General features: G+C 45.1%; 1 long non-coding RNA gene across 2 annotated transcripts; it reads left to right on the top strand.

Annotated features, from left to right (window-relative positions):
• The first annotated feature begins 1957 nt into the window (after nucleotides 1-1957).
• Nucleotides 1958-17738, top strand: LOC134481699 (uncharacterized). 2 transcript variants are annotated; one of them, XR_010057430.1, is made up of 4 exons: nucleotides 1958-3367; nucleotides 3638-3772; nucleotides 7191-7348; nucleotides 17595-17738. It is a non-coding gene; the product is annotated as an uncharacterized LOC134481699 (long non-coding RNA). The 2 variants fall into 2 exon arrangements; XR_010057429.1 differs by lacking the exon at nucleotides 17595-17738 and having other exon boundaries at nucleotides 2024-3367; nucleotides 7191-7365.
• Nucleotides 17739-24057: the final 6319 nt, after the last annotated feature.

Genomic DNA, 24057 nt, shown 5'->3' with positions numbered 1-24057 from the left:
TTTTCTGTGTTCTAAAGACTCTGCAGGGGGAGTCTAGGAAAGACCTTGAGAGGGAGCCTGGTCTTTGAGCACAATCTAGAAGGACAACCTGGAAGGGACAGGGTTGCTGCTGCACTAGGGACACAATGGCTTCAGTTAAGGGACATTGAAGTCACTCAGCACAGTGAGGTTCAAGAGGAGGACATCTGTATGTGGCTAAGGCTGATGCAGCCCTGCCTTCCCCAGAAGAAAGCAACTTGAGTCTCTGCTCCAGAACAGACCCTGAGGCTTCCAGGACCCCATCCTCCCAAGGCCTGAGTGTTTGATTCTGCGTTCTGCCAATAAAATCCTTTCCCCTGTAAATGTAAAACGGAGGCAGTTTCTGTGCTTTGAACCAACTAAGACAGCTGACACAAAATATATAATCCCAATTTTACAAATGCACATGAGAACACTGGCATAAATATGTACACACACACACACACACACACACACACGCGCGCGCGCGCGAAACGTTGTTACTTTGTCTTATGTTTTGAGATCTTTCTCTCCTGTGGATGCCGCAGCTCCTGGATGGGGCCCAATGGATGTGGGAGAGGCTCCCATACCACTCTTATGAATGCCCCTGTCCACTGGCATACCGCGTGACACAAAATAGAGGATCCTGGCAGACTAGTGGAACCTCAGAATGAGCCCGGAACAGGGTGGTGGCAGCCTCCTGCATCTTTACGGAAGTCCCTTCGGGCGTTGGCAGCCTAGCACCTCCCATAGAGCCCATGGAATGGTTGGCTACTCCAGAGCTGTGTCAATTCCCCGTTGGCCCAAAGGCTTTATAAAAACGCTCGCTGCTGAACAATGAAATAGACCTCAACGCTGGTCTCTGGAGTCGGCTTCCTTGGTGGGTCTCTGCCTCCCTCACCGGATCCCGGATCCCGGTTCCCACACCCTTCTCCCCACTTCTTTCCCGTGGTGAGGATGGAACACGGGGTTTCACCGTGGTAAGACAAGTGCTGGACCACCAAGCCGCACCCCAGCCTGCGTTTCTGGGTTTTCTATTCTTCATAGGAGTTTACATTGTAGTTTTATTTGGAATATAAATATAGAAAAATACTTGAGGGAAGTTTACCTTAAAGTAATATGTCATAGGACCCTTTGTCTTCTGTCTTTAAGTTTAGTAAGTGATGGAGATTCTCCCACAGTATCACTAACCGGCAGCCACACCCAAGCTCAGCTTCCACCTTAACATTTCTGAGATACACGCGTGACGGGATGCGTCTCAATTACCCCAGCGGATCTCTTAACTTCAGAAGACGTCCAAGCAAACACGGCGGTGGCTGCTTGTTTTGCTCCGGAGCAACATTTAGCATCACTTCGATGTTTCCCATCTTGCTGTCCAACCATGCCTGTCAAAAGGAAGACATTACAATCTGGTGCTGCCTGTCGTCGAGACTAAGGCACAGCTAACACGGGTCACTACGATCTACAGCAGGAGTCCAGGCAGTGGGGTTGGGACGGCGCCCTAGCAGCAAGGGACAGGAAGGAGAAAGACCCTTCGTGTTTAATTTAACAGTGACCTGTGGGAAATGGGGGCACTTTATCCAGGATTAGAACATGAAATGGAAACTGGGCCTCAATGATAGAGCCTTTCCCCTGCATACAGAAGGCTCTGGGCTCAATCCTCAGCACCTCAGAGAAAGAAAGCTCCTGGAGGCATCCAGGTAAAGGACACCTGCTACTCAACCGCAGTCAGGAATCCCAGGAGGCCCCAGGGAAGAGTTGCATTATCTCCCTGCTCTGTGTGTTTGGGTGGGGCTGAAGGCTGGGGAAGTCTGTGCACATAGAGGAAGCAGGACCACTAATGACTAGACAAGCAACCATTACATCTGTTTAAAGCTAACCATGATCTCATCAGACTAACTTCCAGATATGTTTCTCTTTTCTATTCTTGTATCATCTCCTTGCTACTTCCTCTGGGAACTGTGGACGCTCTGTAATCCGTTTCTGAAGGTTTCCCCTGTTTTCTTAAACGCAAACTCACCACTTATCAGAGGGATGTGCTGTGTGAAACACTGCTCACATCTAAAAAGACACCTAATTCCTCATCTAAGGCAAAAAGAAACTCAAGCCTTTCTGTTTGTGTTGTGAAAATCCACCGCTGTTCATTGAATTCACCCTAACTTCTACAAAGGGGAGAGCTGGACGTAGATGAACTGAGTGATTCAATTCTAACAAAACGGAATCTCTTAAGCACTAAGAAGAAAGAGAAGAACTAAAGTTAAAAACTGAACATACAAAAAAGATACAATTTAGCTCGCTGCAACCTTGGCAAGCGCAACCAGGGGATTGAGGGGAGGCGAGTGTGTGGGAGTCAAGCTCCGGCCAAAGAAAAGAGCAACACGGTGCTTCAGGATGAGATCTGAAGAGAGCCAATGAGTCACCAATGAAGAGGAAACCAGAGCAGAAAACAAGAGACAGCCGTGCCACCAAAAAGACATTTTAAGAAGGAGGGAGAAGGCAAGGCGTCCCTTCCACAGAACTGCAGGGAAACCTCAGCAGACACCTCAAGATGAGACCGGGAGGCAGAGAAAGAAACGTTGTCTCCTTGCCCAGGTTAATGTTGCTAAAAGAGAGAAGAAGCTGGAGGTGTGGGAGGATGAAGGACTTCTAAGGTTATCGGCTCCAGAGAATGCCTCAGAAGGGCTTGTCCATGAGAGAGTAAATCATTATACTTAATCCAGTAATGGGCCGTGCCTTTCCGGTGTTTGGGATTCTAATCCCTTCGCAGAAAAACGTTTTCGAACACGAAGTGGGGAAGCAGGAGGCTTCACAGGATAAAGATCCCTCCTATTTTAAACAAAGCAGTTGATGATGGCTTTAGTGCTCGTTCGTACTGGGCCACAAATAACCTTCTCCGGGAGGGAGGGGGAAGGAAACTCCTTCCTTCCCCAGACTGATCGGAGACTACACTGTGGTCACTGTCCACTAACTACTCTCACCAGAAATATCTTATCTCTCCCGTTGCTTAGAGCCATAAATGTCATTTTAATTCAGTGACTTGAAGTGTCGCCTACTCGCATGCTCTTTCAAGTCTTTCACTGGGATCAGTAAACACCCGCAAGCCTATTTAATAAATCAACGAGGCTCAGGAAAGCTACTTCGAGATGAGTATACTTCAGTGAGCATTTTATTTCAAGCATGGTCATTTATATGCTGTTGCCAGTGGGAATTTCTGGGAGTCTACGTGATAAGCTCGGAGACAATCAGCCCCTTGAACTGTTGAGAGGAAGTTGTTCTGACCCGATTGCTTCCTGTGAGCAGAGAGAGACCTTTCGCTGACAAAGCAGCTTCAAAGTTACAGACACAAGCCCAGTGACTAGCTGAGGAGGAGGTAGGTCCGGGCACAGGGCAGGCGGTACTTCCCCATTTCAAGAGACAGAGTTTTTGGGCTTGCTTCCTGGGGAGTTTGAGAAGGAAGAGAAGTGGCTAGGAAGGGGATGCAAGAGAACAAAGGAGGACCATGACTCTGAATGTTGGCTTGTTGTTTTAGTTTTTGTCTTTTGTTTGTTTTTTTTGTTTAAGTTCTATCGTGAAAAAGACATTAGTCAATAAGGGAACCCGGCCCTTGTATGCATCCTAATGCTTGCTGCGTTTTCTACAGTGGGCATGCGCGGCACCTGGGAGAGGCGGACTGTGGGAAGTGGGACGTTATCCGAGCAGCACAAGGGACAAGGTGGTGAAGAGCTCCCAGAACGGACACGTCAGCCCATCAGACATTCGTTCAACCTCCATTCAGGTCAGGGGTGTTTAGAATCTAAATAAATCCAAAGAGACTAATCACCTATTTCACACTTTAAAGGATGTAGCTTTAAAGGATATATATCAAACTACGGAGGATCTGTAGTTCTTCCTGAGGGCAAACCGCGCTCGCCACATCAGCAAAGCAACCGTTTCAGGGATCAGTACAAAGTGAAAAATGCAGGACTTTTGATCAGAAGTAACAGTTTCTTTCTTCATTTTCCTTTTTTGTTGTTGTTGTTGTTGTTTTTGTTTGTTTTGACATTTCTTAATTGTGTGGGCGGGTGTGTAGGCGAGCTCACACCAGCGCACACTTGTAGATCGGAAGACAAGTGGCAGGTGTTGGCTCTCACCTCCTACCTTTACCTCCAAAGTGCCTTTACTTTGCTAAGCCATCTCACCAACTCCTAGAAGTACTAAGAATCTCGAGTTGACAACAACAGAAGCCAGGGGCTGTCTTAGTCACGGTTTTCATTGCTGTGAAGAGACACCGCGATCAAGGCAACTCTTATAAAGGCAAACATTTCACTGGGGCTGGCTTACAGTTTCAGAGGTTCAGTCCATTATCGTCATAGCAAGAAACATGGCAGCATTCAGGCAGGGACGGTGCTGGAGAAGCAACTGAGAGTTCTACATTTTGATTTTAAAGCAACCAAGAGAGACTGTATTCCAGGCAGCTAGGAGGAGGGACTCAAAGCCCACTCCCACAGTGACACGCTTCCTCCAACAAGGTCACACCCACTTGCCACACCTCCTTGTAGTGCCACTCTCTGAGTCAAGCATGTTCAGACTACCACGGGGGACTTTCTGAGTCTTAGCCCTATGATCGTGCAGAATGACAAGGCTGTACCATGAGACCACATGTTAGTCACTGTCACCCTATGTAAGTGAAGGTCGTCCCACCAAGTGCTGAGGTAGCCGTTGAAGTTTTGAACACGGATGCCCTGAGACATCCGTAAGTGGTGCTGCACAGCCTCCACATCCCTTAAACAATAAAATAATTAGGGACAAAAACCATGCCGTGTAGAAGAACGTTGAGTTTCCCAGCACAGTTTCTGGAGTCACTATGGGTCTCCTGCTGTTTTAACCAGTCTCTTGTATAACACACAGAAGTGGATTTCATTTTGAACATTTCACAGTTTACTTGAGAAACTAGAGACCGTAGGACCAAAACCCTGAGTGGTGCAGTAACACACGCTCAACACCAGGACTGAAGAGGCTGAGGCTGAGGCTGAGGCAGGGGGATTATGAATTGAATGTCAACCTAGGCTGTATACAGATTTCCAGAGCAGCCTGGACTATGAGACCCAGTAAACCAGAAATACCTTGAGGTTAAAATGATCAGTTATAAAGTTTCAGATAAATGAAAAACTAGTAAATATTTCCACTTCATGGAAAAGTGTGACAAAGGGCTGTCCAGAAACAACTCTATATTCATTATAAATCTTTTTTAAAATTGTAATGGTTTATTTATTTATTTTTTATTGGTGTTTGGGTGGCACGTATGTGTGTGCGAGGGAGTCAGATACCTAGAACTGGAGTTACAGAAAGCTGCCGTGTGGGTGCTGGGGATTGAACCTGTGTCCTCTGGAAGAGCAGACCTAACCACTACGCCAACTCTACAGCCCTGATTTCTTATATTTGAGAGCAGCCAGCTTGCACAATGAGGTGTCCATAAGGATGGAGATTCACACACAGAGGTAGGTACAAGACTGCAGATCCTGACAGAGTAAAATGCAAATGCTGGCCTCGTGCTAACCACCATAGACAGCTGCAAAAGAGAAACATGTTATTTTTCAGATAGGCTGACACTGAAAATCCAGTGGTTTTTGTCATAATCCAAAACTTACCACAAAGTAAGCTGTCTCACACTCAGAAGCAGGCAGTGTGCAGTGTGTCAAAGCAGTCGCAATGCTTCTTTAAGTGGGAAGGCAGAAACCCTCCTCACAGCTCGTGAAAATGTCACTGCAAGAGCTTTTAAGGCAGGTCGCTGTCTAATGAAGAGCTCGGGAGCTTGGGAAATGAGTGGAGAAAAATCAGAATCCTGGTACTTCCTGGTCAAGGCTGAATCCTTCCAACTGTGAACTGGGGCTAGCCAGACTTCAAACAAAGACTGAAACCCTTTAGATGTACCGAGAGAGGCCTGCTTTGCCTCTGGCTTTAACAGCTAAGCCTGCCTCCCCCAAACAGAAGAGCTGAAAACAAAGATAAGACCATCACAGCTGCGTGAATACCCTGCCTTACCCAAACCAACAGGGGTCAGATTTAAGACTGCCTTCTGAAAGGAACAACTTGCTTATGTTGAGTTCAGGACCAGCATTAGGCTGGAAGACGGATATGAACAGAATACCAAGGCGGATCAATGTCTGTGTGGAAAATTGGCTCTAGGCAAGCATTGTGGCTATCGTGACTTGCCGATCAAACCGACCAATTGCAAAGGGGCTGCATGCCTCGACGAATCTTTTGACAGGAAGTTACTAGCACTGCCACCAAACCCAGACAATATTGCTGATTCCAAGAAGTGCATGCTGACAGGAGCCTGATGTAGCTGTCTCCTGAGAGGCTCTGCCAGAACATGACAAAGACAGAGGTGGATTCTAGCAGCCAACCATTGAACTGAGAATGGGGTCCCCATTGGAGGAGTTAGAAAAAGGATTGAAGGAGCTGAAGGGGTTTACAACCCCATAAGAACAACAATACTGGGGTTGGGGATTTAGCTCAGTGGTAGAGCGCTTGCCTAGAAAGCACAAGGCCCTGGGGTTCGGTCCTCAGCTCCCGGGGGGAGGGGACTGGGGGGGGGAGAAAATCAAAGAACAACAATACCAACCAACCAGGACTCCCAGGACTAAACCACTACCCAAAGAGTACACATGGACAGACCCATAGCTCCAGCTGCAAATGTAGCAGAGGATGGTCTTGTTGGGCACCAATGCGAGGAGAAGCCCTTGGTCCTGCCAAGGCTCAACTCCCCAGTGTAGGGGACTGTCAGGTCGGGGAGGCAGAGAGGGGTGAAAGGGTGGGTGGGTGGGGGAACACCCTCAGAAGAAGGATAGAGGGGGAATGGAATAGGGGGTTTATGGATGGGAAACAAGGAAAGGGGCTAACATTTGCAATGTAAATTAAAAAATATCCAATAAAAAAAGTTACTAGCACTGAATTCCCACAAGTACATTCCTGAAAGGGCTGTGAGTGTTCACCTCCGGGACAGCTGGACAGTAAAAGAGGAAGGGATGAAAAAGTACACGGGGAGGCCCATTTGCAAATACCTACTTCAGTTTTGATCCTGGAAGACAATGGGCAGGGAAGAATCTTCCAGAAGATGAGAAAGGGGCTACAGGGCCAGGAAACACGGGCATCCCTTTCTAATGGGAACTGGGTGAGGGGCTAGAGGCTACCCCATTCATTCTCTGTTGCAGGATATTTGATCGCACTGTGATCCCCGAGATTGTGTTGTTTACTGGAAAAACCTATTTGTAGCTGTGGTTGTGGCTCAGCCTTAGCGCACACCTATAATCCTTCTGGCTGGAATACAGACGTGCCCTTAGTACCCGTCCTTTCATCCCAAACAATGAAGGTAAAGTTTGTTTGAAAGTGGTGTCTACTCTCCATTGAATTTGTAAAGTACAGGTGAGGGGCAGGTACAGGATAGAAGGAGGCCTGTCATAGGAGGAGAAGGAAGGATGGGTGGGAGATAAGTTTGAAGGAAGAGGGGGAGACTGAGAGAAAGGAGGGAGAGAGGGGCGGAGAAGCCATGGTGGGACAAGATGGCAGGTGATGTTAAGATTCTGCTCTGTGTATTTACAGGTTGTTATTAATGTTCTTTTTTTTTTTAAAGATTTATTTTATGCATATGAGTACACTGCAGCTGTCTTCAGACACACCAGAAGAGGGCATCAGATCTCATTACAGATGGTTGTGAGCCACCATGTGGTTGCTGGGATTTGAACTCAGGACCTCTGGAAGAGCAGTCAGTGCTCTTAACCGCTGAGCCATCTCTCCAGCCCGTTATTAATGTTCTTAAGGAATGGGTGGTACCAGGCTTTGTATGTTTAAGTGGGCAATTATATCTTTATCAGTTGGATCTAAAAAAGAAAGAAAGAAAGAAAGAAAGAAAGAAAGAAAGAAAGAAAGAAAGAAAGAAAGTGGTGTCTAATTGAATGAATGACAAAGTAAAGAAACAGAGAAAGGTTTGACAGAATAGGAGATGCCCATGAGATGAGAGAGGAAAGGGAAGTTACTTAAGAGAGAGCAGTGCACAGCGGGGTAGGGGTGGAGGTGGGACAGTTTTACTGGACCAGTTATACAAAGCCAGATTGCAGAGAGAACGCGTTCTACACAGGTGAAGACCAAAGGAGACAGAAGGTCAGAATAGATTGCTAGAGTTAGTTTGAGGCCAAGCAGAACAATTCAGTCAGAGCCCAAGAGAGAATCCAGATTGAATCAGTCACCTCGGAGAGGAGTTTGAGCCAGCTGAGTTGAATCAGCCAGCCAGAGGTCAGAAAGAACAAGAAAAGGTGAGCTTAATCTGCAGCAAGTCACAGAGGCCGAAAAACACTCTAGGCCTAGATTAGATTGCATAGAAGCTAGGACCAGGCCTCGGTTAGCAGATGGGGGCAGTGAGCCTCCAAGAGGACAGTTATATCAGACGAATATTCTTCCTTTTCCAAAGAGGAATTTGTCCTTTAGTTGCCTTGTTCTCGTGCTGCCACAGTATGGGAAAGGAACAGAATTCTGTAGTTTGTGGGTCGCTAGACAAAGGGGACGTCAGATTTGAACTGAGTGGGAAAGGTCACACATCACCTAGAGCCTAGGCTGTGAGGTTGATCTGACAAGACTCAGAAAAATTTTGTGCATTATACTTTTTAAAAAAGTAAATAGATCATAATATGATTCCTACAGCCTTTCCAGCCACGCTCATTGTTCTTACCTACCTCCCTCCCTCTATACATACCTCCTCTCGTCTCTAGAAGCATCCCCTTCAGCATGTCCCCCATCAGATCACTAACACCCTCTATTTCCCCCACATCCACCTCCCACCTTCTTCTGCCTTTGCCTTCCTCCTCCCTCCCCGAGGAGCCCCACCTTTTCCCATTTCTGTGATCAGATTTCTTGTACCCTGCCATCCCCCCACCATTAGTCCCCAAGACCCTTATCCCGGCAATGGTTCCATTTTACTTGCTGGGTTCCAGGGCATGTACTCACACCCGAAGCTTTGGAGGTAGGAGCCCCAGAGAGAGAGAACATGAGGGACTTGTCTTTCTGCGTCTTTCTGTGGCCTCGCTCCTCACCCGTTCTGATCTGTTCTAGTTCCATCCCCGTGTCTGCAAAGTTCATGATTTCATTTTTGTAACCACCGAAGAGGACACCGCTGTGTGCGCTCGCCGTGTCTGCGTCTTCTTTATCCATTTGTAGGTTTGGACGCTTAGGCTGTTTCCACTTGCTAGCTATTGTGGATAACAGAACAACGGTAAACACGACCAAGAGAGAGCTCTGGAGTAGGAGGCCATGTCCTTTGGACACATGCCAACGAGTGGTATAGGTCATTGATCCATTTGGAGTCAATAGAAGAAATTATATTTATATAAGTAATATGTAAAATCTAATTTATATAAGACTATAGATACGTCTAACGTAGATTTTTGTCCAGCCTTTTGAGAACGCACCTTAAATTCCATCATAGAATCAGTTTGCAATCCGACCAACTGTGAAGGAGGGTTCCCTTTCGCCCACATTCCTTTTGGCATTTATTGCCAAGTTCTTCATTGACCTCTGCCAGTCTGACTAAGGTAAAAAGAAACCTCACAGGTATTTTGATTAGCATTTTTTTCTAATTGCTAAGGATCATGAACATTTTTTTAAGATATTTCTTAGCTGTTTTTTTTTTCTTCTTCTTCTTCTTTTGAGAATTGTCTATTCAGGTCCCAGGGCCATATTTCAAATGGCTCATTTATGCCCTTTCCCTCCATAACTCTTTGTTTTATGAATTCTTTGTGTACTCTAGATATTAAACCTCTCAGATGCACCCCTGGCAGACAGTCTCTCCCATTCTGTGGGCGTCCTCTTCACCTGGTTGATTCTTTAACTGTGCAGAAGCATTTCCATTTTACGAAGACTCACCTGTCAATGGCTGGCCTTCCTTCTTGGACAAATGGACCGCGGTCCAGGAAGTCTCTTCTTATGCCTACATCTTGAAGGGCACTGCTTATGTTTCCCTCTGGAAGTTCCAGTGTCCCAGGTTTCAGGTTAGGTCCATGATCCATTTGGAGTCAGTACAAGGATGTATATTTATACAAGTAACATATAAAAATCTAATGTAGGGCTGGGGATTTAGCTCAGTGGTAGAGCGCTTACCTAGGAAGCACAAGGTCCTGGGTTCGGTCCCCAGCTCCGAAAAAAAGAACAAAAAAAAAAAAAAATCTAATGTATATAAGACTAGATACGTCTAATTCCATTCTTCTACAGGCGGACCTCCAATTTCCCCAGCACCATTTGTTGAAGACTCTTTCTTTGTCAGCATATGTTGTCCCCATCTTTGCAAACTAGCAGGTGGCTACCGTTGTGCTTACTCACGTTTGGGTCTTTGATTTTGTTCCACTGGTCTACGTATCCGTTTTTGTATCAATAACGTATTGTTTTAGTTACTGTGGCTGTGTAACATCTCCAGCTTCGTTCCTTTTGCTCAGGATTGTTTTGGCTCTCCAGGGTCTTTGCAACAGAATTTCTAGTGTTTTTCAGACCGTGGCCATCTAGAATAAAAGGCCTCTTCCACAGACTCCTTTGACTTAAGTGCCTTCCTATCCTGTGGTGAAATGTTGACAAGAAGAATGTAGACCTTTCTAGGGAGTCGTCTCAAGGGCACAGGGCAGGCCTGTGTCTGTCTATATCTTCTTCCTGGTAACCTAACATGGCGAGTGGAGCTGACTCAGCTCTTCTGCAAGAGACGTGGACCTTTAAGTAGAGGCTACAGCAGAAGCCTGGGTCTCTTATTCCGTGTAGTGCTATATAGCCTGTCCTGAACATCTAGACTTGACCATTTGAAATATGGCTAGCCCAAACTATGAGCTGAGCAAACGTGTATGATAACAGACACATCGGGCTGAAAGAACATCCCAGTGTCCATTACTAACGTCCCAGTGTCCATCACTGTTCTCAGGGCTATGACAAAATGTCTTACAAAACAACTTGAGGCAGGGTGTTTCTCTTGGCTCACAGTCTACATAGATTAGGGGCTGTTTTAAGGCAATGGCAGAATAATGCTAACTTAGTATGTACCAGGCCCTTGAATCAAATCTCAATCACACACACACACACACACACACACACACACACACACACACAGAGAGAGAGAGAGAGAGAGAGAGAGAGAGAGAGAGAGAGAGAGACAGAGAGAGAGAGAGAGAGTGAGAGAGAGAGAATTTGAAAAAGCAAGTTTGGTTGACATGCATGTGCTTGCGAGATCCCAAGACCATACTCGCTTAAAAAGATTGAGTAGAACTTTACGTTGGAAGTTGGAACTGGAGAGAGGTTTTGGAATCATGAAAAGGTTCTAGAATGATGTCTTAGTCACTGTTTGATTGCTGTGAAGAGACACCCCGTAATTGAGGCAACTCTTAGAAATCATTTAATCCGGGGTGGTTACAGCTTTAGAGGGTTGGTCGATGATCATCACAGCAGGAAGCAGGGGGGCAGGATGCTGGAGCTTTACATCCTAATCTGCAAGCAGCAACCAGGCCACACCTCCCAATCCTTCTGAGCAGTTCGTGAACCGAGGGCTAAGCTTGCAAATCCAGACGCCTGTGTTTGGCATTCTCCTTCAAACCCCACAGACGTGCATGAAATCATGTCTCTAAAACTGCAGAAGGAACAGGGAGTGAAAAGATGAGACCCTGAGGAGGGAAATAAAGAGCGGAGGGCACGTCAGAAGACAGTTCACGATAGCATCACACGCTACTATAAATACTGAGTTGCAAAAAGTTGTCTGGGGCTCCATTTGCCCTTAAGAAGCTGGGTAGAAGGGACAACATCAGTGTCTGTGTCTAATAAAACACTGGGATTGAACAGACCGGTTACCTTCTATTCCACTGTGGGAAGGTGAGCTTGGGGTTTTTAGGTCCCTATGGCAACAGGAAAACCTTGACCTTGCTTCTAATCCCCTTCCTCTTTTGTACAGCTGAGGTATGACAGCAGTGCTCCGGGGTTCTCATCAAGTCTGAGGCAAGCAGGGCACAGTGGCTTTGTACTGTTAGTGACACAGCAGCTACTCGTGGCTCAACCCAAACTCCATGTTGGTGGGCTTTGGAGCCACCCAACCCCTCAGCAGCTCTGAGACTTCTTCACCCTGGCATCTTCTCCCCGCAGGGAGTAAACAGCAGGCCCGACATCCTTGTGAGACTTGACTTAGCTCTTACCGTCCAGCCTAAATATTCACAGTCATCTGCCCATAACTACTTCCCTGCTGAGTCCCAGGCAGCCACTCAGCTCCCAAGAGGCCCTTGTCTGTCAACACCCCAAAGCTATCAAATTAGCTTGCTCCATTCAGTTCTGCACATGCTGGCATGAGACGAGGCTCTGGGCCTGGGAAGAAGGACTCTGTCCCTTGTAGGACAGCGGCATGTGGTTCATGCTCCTGCCATTTCGGTCCGCACATGTCTGGGGAGCGTGGTGTGTAGCATCAACCGGGAATTTTGCACCCGTAAGGTCTGCACAGCTGCTAAGAGACTGAGCACGGCAAACACCAGCCGCTTAGAGCCGCTGCCAGACCTGCAACCTTTGTCCTGGGATGGAACTTATCTTTGTGAAAGGGAGCAAACAAACCTGCCCTCTGCTCTAGCGACAGAGATGCTCCTCATCCAAGGTTGTTCTCTATACAAACGCCCATGGAAAGAGAATCCCAAGGGCTCAGTCGCTCTTCCCAGGGCTGTGCAGCAAAGTGAGCTCCACGGAGAACTGTCTCCCATGAAGAAAGCTTGGGCAATCCTTCCTTTTCCCTCTCTGAAACTTCTTACACACTACTCCTTTTATAGGTATAGTATAAGCCACTCACATTGATTTTTTTTAATAAATCAATATCCCTTAATGGCAGGTTTCTAATTTTAAACTCATAAGCGTAAAATGCTGGCCCAAACTCTCATAGTAACGAAGTATTGCAGGGGAGGGGAAGCCTCCCTGCATCTCATGGACAGGCAGGAAATAAAAAATTAAGACATTGGCATTACTTCTTCTGCCTGTATTATACGATCACTAAAGAGTAGAAAACATAGGTCTTTATGAAATACAAAATACTGATGTGATCATTATTGCCCTAAATCGTGCCATCATGGTAAATGAATCAATATGCCCAAATCTCCCCAGGTAAGGCACTAATTCTTAGAGTGCACTCGAAATCCCAGCACCACATGGGAGATCTTGAGTTTAAGACCAGCCTGAGCTGTGTAGTAAGGCCCTGGTAAGGAAGAAAAGAAAAGAAAAAAGAAGGAGAGGAGGGACAGAGGGAAGGATAGAGGGAGGGAAGAAGGGAGGGAGAGAGGGGAGGAGGGAAGGAAGAAGGGACGGAGAGAGGGGAGGAAGGAGGAGGGAGGGAAGAGGGGAGGAAGGAGGGAGGGAGAAAGGGGAGGAGGGAGAGGAGGAAGGAGGGAAGGATGGAGGGAGGGAGGAAAAGAGGGAGGGGAGGAGGGAGGGAGGGGAGAGGGGAGGAGGGAGGGAAGGAAGGAGGGAGGGGAGGAGGGAGGGAAGAAGGGAAGGGAGAGAGGAGAGAGAAAGAAATCCCAAGAAACTCTAAATCCTATCCATTTTATTTCAGATTATATCCAAAAATCTCACCACTCCTCACCATTTCTACAGCCACTAATCCGATTGGTCCTTTTATGACTTCAGCCCTTACTAATGCCACATCGTCCTATGCAGGCTCTTTCCCATCAGTCTCCTGCAGTCCGTCCTCTAACATTCCTCTTACAATTTCCTTTCTTACCAAACAAATATGATTGTATCTTCCCCGTAGTCTCTGATTTCCCACTAGCTGCCCTACAGAAGCCAGCTCCTTTGTCTGGGTACAGTCCCCTCATGATGTACGTCTGTTCCAGTTTCACTTCCCTTCCACTTCCCACTGCAACCCTAAACTCAAACCACAGGGAGCCTCTCACATATCTCTCCAGATCTCCATGCCTCTGCACATTTTGTTCTCTTCGCCTGAAATGCCCTTTCTTCTTCTCTGTGCACAGCAAATTGCCATCGCTTCCAGGCCTTTCCACAGCCCGGCCCTCTGCAGCCATCTCGCTTGCTGCGTCTACTTTTACTTCTGTCTGTCTATTTATTCTCATGCCTGCCTCCTTTTCTAGATTAAATCGAGTGTGGGTATCATGATAGGTCTTCCGTACGTCTATCCTGAGCTCCTAGGCTGGAATTTTAAACATATCGGCAGAGTATATGCTGATTAGCTTAACGACTTAATTTCCTATATCAAGCATGCCTTAGCCTGAAACTAAATCTTGAACAACTGAATAATGGTATTTTATACATTTCCGTGCTCTATGTTGTATTAATTTAATCTCTACATCTTTCTTACCTGGTGTCCTTCCATTCTGGTCATTTAAACAACACACAGAACAAGACCCTGGGAAGATGGCTCAGTGAGTAAGGTTTTATACCACAGACCTAAGCTTGGATCCCTGAAATCAGACATGATACCACAGCGCCTGCCACCAAGCCTGGTGACCTGAGTTCTGTCCCCAAGACCTATATGGTGGAAAGAGACATACTATTTCTGCATGTTGTCCTTGGCTCTGTACACAGGCACACAAAACAGACGCACACGGACACAGGCGCATACACACTAAGTGTAATTAAAAAGATTTCAAAGCTGGGCATGGCAGCACATGTTCATAAACTCAGACTTGACGGGCTAATTCCTGGAAACTCATTGGCCAGCCAGCCTAGCTGAACCATGAGCTTCAGATTTAGTGAGAGGCTGACTCAAAAAAAAGTAAAAGCAGAGAATGATTGAGGAAAAAACACCTGACAAAAATCCTGGGCCTCCACACGCACGCGCACACACACACACACACACACAGACACAAGCATATGCACACACATGCACATGGACACACATGCACATGGACACACATATGCATACATACACATACACACACATGCACATGGACACACATGCACATGAACACATGTGCATATATACACATACATGCACACACACACGTGCACACATACAAATAAACTAAAATAAATGTGGATGGTGAACTACCACATGGGCAGGAAATCAGGCTACATTTTATCCTGTTTTAAAAGTGTCAGAAACAATAAAAAATAGTGAAACTGTTACCTAAATTAAGTTTAAGGAGCATCTATGAATTATCCTTGCATATTTCATAGCCTTAAGAAGTTAAGCTCCTGGCTGTTTAACTAGATACAAATGCACCAACATCACCCTTTACTGCTCCTGATGTTGTTTTCTGTGGTACTAGGAGCTAAGTACAAGCCCTGTGCCTGCTCCAATACTGAGTAAAACCAGGGGAAAATAAGCGATTTTTAAAAAAAAGATTTATTTATTTAATGTATGTGAGTACACTGTAGCTGTCTTCAGACACACCAGAAGAGGGCATCAGATCCCATTACAGATGGTTGTGAGCCACCATGTGTTTGCTGGGAATTGAACTCAGGACCTCTGGAAGAGCATTCAGTGCTCTTAACCACTGAGCCATCTCTCCAGCCCCCAAACTAAACAATTTTAATTTCATGTTTTCAAGAGGTTATTTCAGCCACTAAGCTTGTGTAAAGTGGGGGTTCCAGTGATTTGAGCCACACATCTTTTCATAGTTCACTGCATTGAAAAAAATTGGTCATTCTATTAAACCAGTATACTTCTGTGCTGCCCCAGACAGTTAGGTAAGGAACAAGGGACCAGAAACAACTGATAATAAAGGATGAGAAAGAGAACAAGACTATGAATCATTCTTACTCTTGTTTTGACTTTGCCTTTTATTTAAATTTCTTCTTGGTTGTTTTTCAAGACAGGGTTCCTCTGTGTAGCCCTGGCTGTCCTAGAACTCACTGTGTAGACCAGGCTGGCCTAGAACTCACTGTGTAGACCAGGCTGGCATTGAACTCAGAGATCTGACTGTGTCTTCGTCTGGGTGCCGGGATTAAAGGCATGCACCACCTTACCCACCTATTTCAATTTCTCCTCTGTGGATTGATGTCCAGACGCAGGCGAGGACAGGCACAAGATAAGGCAAGGCCTGTGATTGGAGAGAGGGGGTTGGAGGGAGAGGGAGGGAGGAAGGAGAGGAAGAGGAAGAGGAAAAGAAGGAGGAGAAGGAGAAGGAGAGAGAAGGAGGAGGAGGAAGAGGAGGAGGAGGAAGAGGAGGAGGAGGAAGAGGAGGAGGAGGAGAAGGAGGAGGAAGAAGGAAGAAGAAAGAACCAAGATGGAGACAGAGAAGGATGACCCAGATCTGTGTGGCTTTAAATGGCCACAGGTAGCTATGACTATTTCATAAGGGATGGAATTTTATAGGACATTTTGTCTTATCTAGGTTGGCAGTTTATATCAATATCAATTCATTATGCTTTTTTTTTAAAGTGCTCATTTTTTTTTTGAAGGTCGTGTGGTTTTTTTTTGTTTGTTTGTTTGTTTGGTTGGGGTTTTTTTTGTTTTTTAAAGATTTATTTATTATATATACAGCATTCTGCCTGCAAGTACACCTATACACCAGAAGAGGGCACCAGATCTCGTTACAGATGGTTGTGAGCCACCACGTCGTTGCTGGGAATTGAACTCAGGACCTCTGGAAGGGCAGTCGGGCGCTCTTAACCACTGAGCCATCTCTCCAGCCCTCAATTCATTATGAGTTTATTGTGTGGATGCCTTGTAGAGTGAGAATTTACTGATATAAAATGATTGATAAATTATAAGCCTCTAGAGTTTTGATTTTAACAGGTTACTGGGAGTTGTGACTGTAACCACAAGGAGCAGATGCTGGGAATGTGAGCAGAGTTCACAGCAGGGAGTCACAAAAGGGTGGCTGCTGCTGGAGCCAGAGAGTAGCCAGCGCTGCCAAGAGAGTTTCTGGTGGTGGCTTGTGATAGAAATTGGGAACTTAACGACGAGCTGGGTAGAGACATTTTGCTGACTGAGATGAAAATACCCAGCAGATGCCATGCAGACCGCCGGTGCCGGCAATAGCCTGGGTTGGTGCATCTTTTTATTACTTACCACAACAGCCCTGGCTGTCCTAGAGCTTAGCTCTTTGCAGGTCAGGCTGGTATCGAACTCAGAGATCGGCCTGCCTCTTCCTCCCGGTGCTGGGATTAAAGGCATGCACCACCATGCCCAACTATTCGATTTCTCCTCAACTGATAAAAGCATTTACAAAAAGTCCTAAGTAGTTAGAAGGTGTAGCATTAGCGTGTGATGTTCATGGGTACACACTGGGTACGGCTCAACTGAAAGCAAACGGGCCTCTCCTCAAACATTTTTCACTGCTTTATGCTGGGAGCATCATAATCCTTCTGAACTTTTGAAACACGTACAGCACAGTATTGTCACCTGTAGTCACAATGCTAAGCAATCTTACACCGGAAAGATCTGGTGATGACAACGCCCACTGCTGGACTTTTCTATCTGTTCCCTCTCCTCCCGGAAGCCTCTGCTGCTGTTCATTCTACTCGTCCGTCCGCAGAGATCGACCTTGAGTAGTACCCGTGTGACTGAGTTCAATTTGTATCCATCTCGTTTTCCTAGTAATGTTTTTCTCTTTGTTGGTTTTTTTTTTTTTTTTTTTTTTTTTTTTTTTTTTGCTTTTGTTTTTCAGGACAGGGTCTCTCTGTGTAACCTCGACTGCCCTGGAACTCACTCTGCAGACCAAACTGACCTTGAAATCGGAGAGTCACCTGCCTCAGCCTCCGGAGTACTGGAATTAAAGGCATGGGCCACACCTCCCGGCTTGTATTTATCATTTTATGTCTGGCTTATTTCCGTTTCAATGTCATGATCTCTCTTTTTTTTTTTTTTCTCCGAGCTGGGGACCGAACCCAGGGCCTTGCACTTGCTAGGCAAGTGCTCTACCACTGAGCTAAATCTCCAACCCCTTCTTATTTCATCCATCTTTCACAGATGACAGAAAAAAATTCATTTTTAAAAAAAAATCAAATGTGGTATTACATTATCCTCAGGTTGATGGGATGGTAGGAAACCTGAAATCTCTTCATCAGCCTTCCTAGTAAGCACAAGTTCCTTCTACATGAAGCCTCCTTCTTCTTGAACTAAGGTGTTCCTTTTTGAATATTAATTATCAAAATCCTTTGCTTTCCCTTCACAAAATACTAGACGATTCTCTAATAAGATCAAATGACTTCTGCAGGCCGTGGTCAATTCTAACCCCCAGCAACCTACAAGAATGAAAGTTGACTTTTACTCTTATTCCATAGTAAGCAAAAATGAATGCAGAGCGATCTCTGGACAGTCCTGGGGCAGAGAAACCCACAGAGTAACCACTGACTCCATCACTAGGATAGAAAAGATAATACACGACACAGACACTGGAGAAAAGAGACTCATTTTTGTTTCACAGAACTCAGAGCCGTGATCTCAAAGAACTAGATGCTGACCAAAGCGAAAATATGTTTATTCACTCACGGAGCCCTCTCAAGTCTGGAAAAAAGGGTAACCAAACAAAAAGATAACTTGGAAAATACCTCTTAGAGTCTTAAAAATCTTTGCAACTTTGAAGGAATGAGGAAAATCAGAACCACTTTTACGTCTCATTGGAGAGAAAATCAGTTTCTGAGTTGTCTTTAAAACAAACGCCATGCTCTGCCTGAACCCTGCTGTGACCTCCTTGGCTTTTATTTTTCTGAGTAGGCTGGGCAGTGAAACCCATAAGATTCGCCCCCTGGGACAGAGCCATTTTAAATACAGCGCCCTTCCTACTCATCAGACACAAGAAAGAAGTGACTCATTTCTCCTGACCAAAAATTAAGCCAAGTAATTGTGCAGCTGTCAACCTTGACAGTTAGTGTTCACACTCGAATTTGGGATAAAAGATGAATGGGTTTTTACAAAAGAAATAAAGAAGTGGACCATTAAATGAAATAAACTAAAGTGAAATACATTCTCTCTCTCTCTCTCTCTCTCTCTCTCCCTCCTCCCCTCCCTTCTCCCCCTCCCTCCACCCCACCCTTTCTCCTCCCTCCTCCTCTCCCTTCCTCCTCCCTCCTCTCCCTCCTCCCCTCCCTTCTCCCCCCTCCCCCTCCCTTCTCCTCCTCCCTTCCCCTCTCCCCTCCCCTCCCCTCTTCCCCCTCCCTCCCTACTTTTTGATGGCAGCAGTAAATGTTTTAAAGATGTCTTGGTGCTTGTTTCCCAATCTGCCTTTTTCTCAACCACAACCAGCATAGGATATAATAATTCTAAAATAACAGCCTTCTGAGTTATGTTATTGTGGACTAGTTTTACAGCTCAACCCGATGCAAAATAAACACCAGTAATGAATTGTTCCCATGACCTGACACAGGACAGCCGGCTGCTGACCACGAAGAGCTAGCCTCGGAAGGTAGAGCTGAGACGTGAGAATCTCATGGTCAGTGCGCGGCACCAGAGCTGGCTCAGCAGGGAGATTGCTTCATTGGGAAATAATAGCTCAAGAGGGGGCCCTTGTAATCATTTAGAAACTACTGATCAATTTGACTTCTCAAAGGTCAAGGTGCATTCACCGAGCACCAGTTGTGGTCGTTAGCGAGACTGTCGTGGAAGGGCTGATTTGGCCCAGCGGGTTTTATTGTATTAGTCAGTCCGCGTCCCAGACGCTCAGTGGGCCGCAAGGGGGAGGAGGTATGATAAGAATTGTATTTCTGAATATGAAATTTCTGTTTCTGTGTACTCCAAATTCAGAGACTTTAAATATTTCTCTCGTTTCGGTGTCCTGACCTAAGTATTTTGGGAGCATCTAGAGACCATTGGTGTTTGGGTGCTGAGTGGCTACTATGACTCATGTATTCCCAAGAAACCTCTAGACTCCTTCATTCTGTTATGCATCTGATTATCGCACTGACATACATAGGACAGACAAGTCCATTGCTTGTATCTTCTGCATTCTAACTCTGGCTTCCTTATGCGTGAGCTGAGAAATGACCCCAGGTCCTCCCGCTTGCTAGGCAAACGTTCAGCTACACAGCTGCCACACTCCAGTCTACCTGGCTGCGGTTTTGACTTCCAGTTTGTTCCTCCATTTCCGGGTCATTTCTTTTATTATTAGCCAGGTCTGAAATTTTTAGGCACTGAACACTTAACCAAATCGTACTATGGATCAGTTTTTTTTTTTTTAATTTTTTTTAATTTAAAAAAATTTTTTTTTATTTTTTTTTTAATATTGTTTCTATGGATCAGTTTTTATATCTGTCATTTAAGTCCGTTGTCGGTGGCATCTGTGCCCCTGTGTCTTCTGTCCAGACACTTTGTTCCCTGAAATAATCACCCTGAGACAGAATTATTATGAGTAAATGTTGGCGTTTCAATCTCTACCAGTAAATTCTTACAGCCCATCATCTTGAGCATTAGTGGTGAGACCTTATATATAGGATGGTATCATTCTTCTGTAGTTTTTGAAACAGTTAGGGGCCTTGATTAGTCTTTTTGTTTTGTTTTGTTTGTTTGTTTGTTTGTTTTGCTTTGGGTGTTGTTTTTGATGTTGTTGTTGTTGTTATTGTTGCTTTTTTTTATTTATTCATTTATTATATATGAGTACACTGTAGCTGTTCAGACACACCAGCAGAGGGCATCAGATCTCATTACAGATGGTTGTAAGCCACCATGTGGTTGCTGGGATTTGAACTCAGGACCTTTGGAAGAGCAGTCGGTGCTCTTAACCACTAAGCCATCTCTCTAGCCCATTATTGTTGCTTTTTGAGACAGGGTTTCTCTGTGTAACCTTTGATGTCCTGGAACTTGCCCTGTACAGCAGGCTGACCTCCAGATTCAGAGATCTATCTGCCTCTGACTCAAAAGTGCGAAGATTAAAGAAGTGAGCCACCCCCACCTGGGGTGTGACCTTATTTAAAGCACGCCCCTTTGAGTCAATTCAGTAATGTTGTCCTCTTTGAATTATGAAGAGACCGGGATTTCAGAAATTTAATGCAAGATTTCCCCAGCGACACAGACTAACAGCATATGAGCTACAAATGGCTCAAGAGTTGGCGGGCTCCCCTGGGTTCCTCTCTCCATTCAGTGTCTTACCACCCGCAACGGGAAATCATTCTTGCTTAGAACTGCAGTAACCAGATTCAAAGTAGATCTCTTTGGAGATCTTGTTTGTCAGAGAACGGATTTCTGGCACACCGCCATTAGATGTACAGTCTGGCTTCAAGAGGGGAATTAGAATATGCACCTTACACGTGGAAATGAAAGGCGTAAGATACAGCATGGAGTTCCAGATTGCTTATAGGGACGGTCCAGGGTCTACACATGGCCTAGAAATCCTGTGGCCGTATTATTATGATTCAGCCTGGTGCGGTGAGTCATGCTGGCTTGTTCAGGCCTGTGCTCTCTGTGAACTGCCATAAACCCTGTTACAACCAGTTTCCCTGCTTTTGCCTCATGCCTCACACTGACTACACCTAAAATAACCCTGCACGCCGTTTACTATCGGAGCGCAGTGGGAAGTGTCTGCTGCTGAGGCGGAATGGAGGGAACGGGGCTGCTTTACACTTGTCCCTTGCTACAGAGCTGCAGCCGAAACTACACACACTTAACACGTCTACACCAAAGAGCCCTGGGATGCTGCGTTTTCCGTCCCCTTTGCCCATTTGTTTTCCTCTTGTTGTTGTTGAAATATTCCAAGAAAAAATTTACTCTTAAGCTTAACCTGATCCAAGTCTTGGCTGTTTCATCTCCCAGAGGTCTAACATCTCTTTTTAAGAAAGTGAATGTTATCTTTCCAAAATGATCAAAAGATACATGGTTAAAAAAAAAAAAAAAAAAAAAAAAAAAAAAAAAAAAAAAAACGGGGTTGGGGATTTAGCTCAGCGGTAGAGCGCTTGTCTAGCGAGCGCAAGGCCCTGGGTTCGGTCCCCAGCTCCGAAAAAAAAGAAAAAAGAAAAAAGAAAAAAAAAGAAAAAAAAAAAAACAAACACTGTCAGGGTACATATGGCACTATGGTGTAATGCACGCGCACACACAGGACCGCGGCGGGAATCCAGAACCAAAAACCATTTCCTCTGACCTTGTCGTGATGGAAATATCTGTGAGAAGAGAGCACTATGACGGACTTTACATCAAGCTTGGATTCCTGATTCATTTTATTTCACTCACGAACAATATAATACCTATTATATTGCATTATAATTGTATATTAGTGTACATAATTATATAATATACATTTATATTATCTCATTCACACACAATATGCCATAATATATAATATGCATATAGCATAATATACTATATAATTGTGCAATATATTGTGCATGTGTCTGTGTGAGTGCATGTGCGTTTGTGCATGCATGTTTGTAGTTTCCCTCCCAGCCTTCTGTGAGTTTGTGGGTTTAAATTCCGGTCATCGGACTTACCCAGCAGAACTCCTTCTGCAGTGGTCCATCTCTTTGGTTTTCTTATCTATATATTTAAATTATATCCAATTCTGATATCCACGAGGATTTAAGTCTGTCTCTCCCTTGGTCCCTCCCTCCCTTCCTCTGTTCCTTAGATCCACTCTAATGCATTATATGTACTATGAAGAGAAGAAAAGCTGCTGAGAAGAAAGGTTGCAAACAATCCAGTTTATTTTTGAAACCTCGCTAGTCGATTTTTTAAAAAGTTCTTTATACTAACCTTCCTTACAGTTAATTTTTAGATAGACTATCATAAACACATGACTTCAGGAAGAAATACTTTGTTTTTAAATTCTGCTACACCGATTGAGGGTGAACATAAAAGCTTTTGTATAAAAGCACATGACATTCCATAAGGAGCATGACGAGTCGTTTTAATGTAACTCTCTTAACATTTCAGAGTCAGAGGAACCGAGATCTGTTGTTATCCGATCTCCATTGGCATCAAGGTTAAACATTTTCCCAAGTCCCCCACTGCCTACCTTCCACGGTACAAAATAACCCTTTCCTCTTGCTTTTCTTCAGCCACTTTGCAAAAAGAAGAGTCCATCTTCTTTCACTATTTATTCCTTAAAGAATGGAATTCTTGTTCAAAGATTCGGATCAAATCTGTTGCATTCGTTTGCTACATACTCCCAAATATTTATTTTAGGGAGTAGTTGATAAACCTGCCAGTTCTATCTGGAATCTTAAAACTAGGCCAGCTTTACCATTTGCAGCTAAGCACCATTCATCAGCCTTATCTCTCTAACAGCTAATCCGAAGGGCTTGAGCAGTGATGTATTTGCATTCCCCGCTTTTAACTGATACAACAAACTCTGAACAGTGTTGCAAAACTAGGCAGCCACTGGAATGATCCTGACTGCCTTTTAGAGAGAAACCTTGGAAATTAAGTATCAGCTCAAAATAAAGAGACTTAAAAGTTGTTCTCCTGCTGTTAGGACATCCTATTATGTCCTGCGCAGTCTCAGGACATATAGAAAGAGGTGCAGGGCCTTCTGGCGGCTTCTCAGATCTATACCAGAAACAGAGCAAAGCACTTGAAATCTCACTCACGTGAAGGACGAAACCTGTTCGATTTCCTGCATAATTTGGTTGCTGTGAGTCTTTGTGATGTGATGTGATGTGAATGACACGGGGCCTCTTGGCAGTTGTGGCAACATTTCTTTTTGTTTTTTGTTTCGGAGCTGGGGACCGAACCCAGGGCCTTGCGCTTGCTAGGCAAGCGCTCTATCGCTGAGCTAAATCCCCAACCCGTGGCAACATTTCTAATGGCCACTCCAGCATGCCTTAGCAGTTCAGGCTCTGGTGTGCTCCCGGCTCATTTGAACTCTGTTTCAAAAGCTCTTTCTTTCTTTTTTTTTTTTACTGAGAGCTGGTTACCAGAACCTCCTCCCTCTATTCATTATCAATTCAATTCTCCGCATTGGCTGTCTTCATTGTTGATTTACAGGGAAAGAGCAACTGCCTTGGTGTTAGCGGGATAGGCTCTTTTCACGGAAAACTCACTCGCTGTGCTGGCTGCCTAGACATTGAGAAGGGCGAGGCAAGACACTATACCTAAGGGTCTATGCAAGGCAAGGTTACTTTAAACCAGACAGCCAGCCCGGAGGGAGGTCAAATACGTAATAGAGGAAGAAATGTTTTCATCATAAAATCCTTCTTTATGCCGGT

This window comes from Rattus norvegicus, chromosome 14 (genome assembly GCF_036323735.1).
Source record: "Rattus norvegicus strain BN/NHsdMcwi chromosome 14, GRCr8, whole genome shotgun sequence".
NCBI lineage: Eukaryota > Metazoa > Chordata > Mammalia > Rodentia > Muridae > Rattus > Rattus norvegicus.
Note: the sequence above shows the minus strand (reverse complement) of the source record. Positions and strands in the feature narration are given on the sequence as shown.